Source organism: Canis aureus, chromosome 13 (assembly GCF_053574225.1).
Source record: "Canis aureus isolate CA01 chromosome 13, VMU_Caureus_v.1.0, whole genome shotgun sequence".
Classification (NCBI taxonomy): Eukaryota; Metazoa; Chordata; class Mammalia; order Carnivora; family Canidae; genus Canis; species Canis aureus.
Window position 1 is genome coordinate 48,663,785 of NC_135623.1, and position 5,660 is coordinate 48,669,444.

Genomic DNA, 5,660 nt, shown 5'->3' on the forward strand with positions numbered 1-5,660 from the left:
TGAACCCAGCAGAGCCATGGCCAACATGCAGACCAGAACATAAATAAGAAACAAATGCTGCTTGTGGAAAGCCACTGATTTTGGAGTTGCTTATCCTGCAGAATTAGCATAGCAGAAACCTGACAGATGCAAATATACAATATCTACAACAGGTCCATTTGGGGACCAGAAAAGGCACCCCAGGCATGTGACAATGGTACAGAATCTGGTAACTTTTATATTAAAATATCAAACCTCAATAAAATAATATCAGGATTTATTTTCATACTTCTGTGCCTTTCGATTTGATGCCTTTTATTTGGTTAGTCACAATCTTCAGGGTCCTTGACCTTTTATTGTTTAATATTTGCTAAAATTGTACCTCAGCCTTTTATTGACCTGCAGAGACTATTGTCATGAAGACAATATCCTAACAGACCTGTGACTGGGATACCAGCATATGTCTAGGCACCAGAAAAACAATTAGTCTATCATACCCTTTCCTTGAGGAGATTAGAATCTAAGGCAAAAATAGTACCCAGAGAATCACACAAATCAAGGCAAAATTCTAATGATGCTAAATGTTATGAGGGAGAGACACATGGAGTACAGACACATGTGCAGCCAAGGATTATAAATGATGCAGACTTGGCTGATGGAAGCAGACCCCCAAAAAGAGACACAACTGGAAGTGAGGTCTCTGAGATCAGAGTATCAAAACTAGAGGAATGTGACAAGAGAAGTGGAAGAGGTCTCCAGATGGAAGAATAAAAAAGATTGAAAGAAATCAATGATGAAAATAGCCAAATCTGAGCATCAGAAGACCTTCCAGTCTACCCAATACATCTTGCTTAAAAAAAAAAAAAAAAAAAAAAAATTGAAAGAAGATTGGGAAGCATAGCAAGACCTAAGAGCACTGACACTGAGCAGCTTTGTGAGTGTGCTACACTTGTGCTCCTAACAGGTACAGTGGGGGGCCCTGGGCCTCCCAGGACACCAGGAAATGTGTTTTTGACAAGTATCCCCAGCATCAACTCCATGCCAGGCACATGGTAAGCATCCAACTATTTAAAACTTTAGATGGTTTTAAAGAATACAGGTGGACTCTCCCACCATCCCAAAAGGAATCACAGAGCCTGAGAACTGGAGAGAACAGGACATCACCAACATTCTCATTGGATAGATGTGGTAACTGTTTAGTCCACACAAGCACATAGGGACAAGCAAGGGACCAAATTTCAGAGTCTGGCCTCTGTGTTTAAGCCCATACATACATGATCCTCTGTTCAGACCCAAGCCACACTGCTGTGACACGTATCCTATTTCAATGCAGATTTCTCAGTGCCACTGCCTGAGGAATGCAGGTTGTGCAGAGCACAGCTGGGTGGCATCATTCAGAATGCAAACAAACAATGCCTCCTAAGGTTGTTGAGTGCACCATCTAAACACCTGTACACAACAACTCGGAGATTATAGCTGTCCAAACAATACAGCTTCGTATTAGCCAACAGTCCAAGGAAATTGTGTGCATTCTGACTGTTCTGTTCCACTTTATAGGAGATTCTTTCTAAAGGGTAAAGGCACTGGTAAGCAGATAACCCCCAGGACTGGGGTTATCTGATTTCTTAGAAAAGCTTTATCTTGAACTTTTAAGCATGCCTATAATGCAGGTAGAATTTCCTTGTAAACAGAGAAAAACTATTGTAATCAACAAGCAAAAAAAAAAAATGTATTGAAAGAATAAAGGAGCTGGGATATTCATTGCCAGTCATTAACCTGATTTTCTAATGAATATGGCATTAGGCTTTCATTAACAATCATTTGTGTTTATGTTGAACAGTGGATGTATAATGAAGGTTGGTAAATGAAAGCAAAATTAAACCAGGGAATTTTGGACACTTATAAAGCAATTAACTTGTTTGGCGGTAATTACACATTGAAAGCTAAATCAAGTGCATTTAGAAAGCCACAAGAGTCGCCACATAAACCAGAGGTGCTTTGCTCTGAAATAATAGAAAAACCTCTCCTTCCAAAATGAAAGAGAAAAGCAAAAGTATGGTATAAATGACAAGCAGCCCCCAGGTCTAATAAAAAGAAATACAGTTACAGCCAATATGTTAGGGAAGAGGCAAGTTACCAAAAAATAGGACAACTCAGCAAAAGAAAGAGGAAGGAAGGAAGGAAGGAAGGAAGGAAGGAAGGAAGGAAGGAAGGAAGGAAGGAAGGAGAAGAAAGAAAGAAAGAAAGAAAGAAAGAAAGAAAGAAAGAAAGAAAGAAAAGAAAGAAAGAAAGAAAGAAAGAAAGAAAGAAAGAAAGAAAGAAAGAAAGAAAGAAAGAAAGAAAGAAGAAAGAAAGAAGAAAGAAAGAAAGAAAGAAAGAAAGAAAGAAAGAAGAGAAAGAAAGAAAGAAAAGAAAGAAAGAGAAAGAAGAAGAAAGAAAGAAGAAAGAAAGAAAGAAAGAAAGAAAGAAAAGAAAAGAAAAGGCTTTGCAACAAAATTATATGAAAACAGGTATGTGCTGGGGAGTTCAGGTTTTCTTTTTGTGACACAGGCACGCACGTACATGACTCGTACACGCGCGCACACACGCAGTCTACATACTTGAACGACCTCCTAGATGTGTGCAGAATAAACCCTGAATCCACAGTCAGGTTTTCCAACAGCCACTTCCTCTCAGTAGTTACCAAGGCTCTGGAACTGACAATTTTGCATCTCAATTCCCCCTAGTATCTGACGATAGTCCTTTATTTAATTTAACATTTGACATGAAAAGTCAGTCGTTAAATGCATCCAGGGGAAAGAGGAGCCAAATGAGGGGCAACAAATGAAACCCCCAGAGAGGAATCAGTACTGAACCATGAGATAGCAAAGGCAGTAACCTGGAGATTCCACGTGGCCACAACGCTCAGAACCAGGAAATTTGTTCCAAAAACATATTCCAAATCCAATGAAGCTAACAAGATGAATTTTTCTCAGCCTTTTCCGTCCTGCCAAAGTTAGACAAGATATACTACAGAGGTGCTGTTTGGTTTTTTTGCCTTTGTTTTTTTCTTTCCTCGGCAGAGGAGCTAGTCTTCAGATGCGCCCAAAGGTCTGAGCCAAAGGACAGAGCTTTCCAAACTGGAGACTCGATGTCTTCCTCCAAAAGATCTGAAGATTCATGAGCTCTTCCCATATGACAAATACATTCATAAGTAGGATTTATGGGTGCTTGAGGGTTAGTAACCAAAAGAAAGTTTCCCTGGGGGATCTGTAAGGGGCAGCTGGCTTTGTGGAAACATTTGCAAAGTGCTAGGGGATCAACTATGCTAAAAGCAAATACTTGCTTTGCCTGGGGATTGAAACAGAAAACTGAAATCTTCACATAGGTCATTTAACTACTACCAAAAAAAAAAGTGTTTGCCACGATGGAGTGTGTGCATTTCTTTTGAGAAATGTGGTCTTTTAAAAGATAAACATTTTAAATCTTAAAAAAGGATAAACCTTTTTATTTCCAAGCAGAGGATCATTAAGACATTAATGACAAGACATTAAGCTGAAAAACTCATTTCTCACTTATTTGAAACCACTTTAAATATTTAGATTGTCTGCCTTGTTCTAATCTAATATGGAGCATTTTATTTGAGGTTTTCTTAGGTGCAAAATTACTTCCTGGTTTTGACCAAGACTTCATCAATATATCAGTGTACTATTTCATATCTTTGCAACAATCCTCATATTTTTTCCTGTGTCTTCATAGACACATATGTTTATGTAAAGGAAATTTGAGGAATACACTATTCTTGAAGGTAACTGCTATGATGCTGGGGCTTCTTACATTTTATTACCTATTCAAACCACTTTGGAAACTAGTTACAGTGCAGATCCTGACTCAGGAAGTGTAGAGTGAAGACTCAGACTCTGCTTATAACAAGCACCTAGGAGATGTTGATATCCGCTCAGCAAGGTACTGGTCTACTCAGCTTTGTAGTAGGTAGCTGCAATTCCTAAGATCAGGACCAGAGGTAACAGAAGCCTTGGAAATAGGTCAGTTCCTCTCCAAGAAGAAACCTGGAAAGTGTAATGGACCAGAAATGAAGCGATAGAGGAATTAACACTTGTTAGAAATGAAATATGCAAGGAAAATGGCTCAGTCCCCACCACTCCTTAATGCATGCTTCCCAGCTGCCAGAGCTTTTTTTTTTTTTTTTTTTTTTTTTTTTAACATTTCTCCAGTTGTTGAAATCTGGACAATTGAGTTCACCAAATAATTATCAAAATTCCATTCACCATGTTAAGCACCAAGGATGTAATCATAAATGAGGCATAACTCCCATAATTCTCCCCCAGTGTGGTTACAATACAGCAGAATAAAATCTATGATAAAAAGATGCTTTAAGGTACCAGAGGAGCGCCTCAACCAGAGCTAAGGAAAAGAATGTTTATTCAAGTTAAAAATATCAGGGGCCCCTGGGTGGCTCAGTTGGTTAAGTGTGGACTCTTGATTTTGACTTAGGTCATGATCTCAGGATCATTAGATCAAGCCCCGCGTCCGACTCTGTACTTAACGAGGAGTCTGCTTGAGATTCCCTCCCCTCTCTCCCTGCCCCTTATCCTGTTTGCACTCTCTTTCTCTCTCTCAAATAAATAAATCTTTAAAAATATATATCAGGAGACACTCTTGGAAGAGAGGTTGAATCTCAAAACTTGACCAAAAAAATATCCAGTTGAAGAAGAGGAAATAAGAGCATCATTAGCAGATGATCATCGTGGGGAAATGACTGGATTTTGAGAACATTCTGACTCCAGGTAAGAGAAGGTGTGTCTCTGCAATGTTTCCCCAAATCCTCCACTAGAGGACTACTGAGAGGCAACTATTCTTATCATTATTCTGTAGATGAGAAATTTGAAGCCCAGAAAATTTATGACAACCCAAGGCAATATCACTAAGTGGTGGCACCAAGATGCCACCACCAGTCTGCCTGGTGCTGTAGCCTGTTCTCTCTGCCTGTGTTCTGACGTCTCCCATAAGTATTTCAGCACCTGGGCTGTGGAATTTAAGGCAGAACTGATCTGATAAGGAACTGGCATTGCCTTTTCTGTGAGGATTCCAGCCCCAATTTTTCCTTCCCTCAACTAGTATTTTGCTAAAAAACAAACAAACAAACAAACAAAAAAAAACCAGAAAAATAATCCATCCCAATCCCATGGTGATTTAAGATTTTAACAGCCTTAGGCAGACTCCAGTTTACAAAGAATTTTGTATGTTTAAAAACTAATGATTTAATTCTTGATTACATGCTTGCTTATTTGTCTTTTTAAAGATCTAGATTTTGAAGAACAAGGTCAAACAGGAAAGGCTGAGATTGGGCCAAGGGAATTGTTGACAAAGCCACGACTTGCACTATGGCGCCTTCAGGCAAAATACAAAAGTTGCTCCCTCTAGACTGATCCGTCCCCATGACAGGGTTTGGTGGGGCCAGCAAATGCACCTGCATTCCAGCCTCCACTTATCCCCTGGGCCTGGAACCCTTGTGTAGGATACACCCTTCTGACCTTACATGGTATCCCCAAAGCTGGAGACTTCAGCTGGGACATGTGGTACATGGGTGAACCTAGAAACTAGATTCCAGAGAGATAGTGACATGGGGGGAAAAAAAATGCTGTGGATGCAGCACACACTACTTTTAGGAGTTCAACCAT

The 5,660-nt window shown here is 39.6% G+C and overlaps 1 non-coding gene across 1 annotated transcript; it reads left to right on the forward strand.

Moving 5' to 3' along the window:
* The first annotated feature begins 764 nt into the window (after positions 1 to 764).
* Positions 765 to 844, forward strand: LOC144282739 (small nucleolar RNA U2-19). The gene has a single exon (XR_013351198.1). It is a non-coding gene; the product is annotated as a small nucleolar RNA U2-19 (small nucleolar RNA).
* The last annotated feature ends 4,816 nt before the right edge of the window (positions 845 to 5,660 follow it).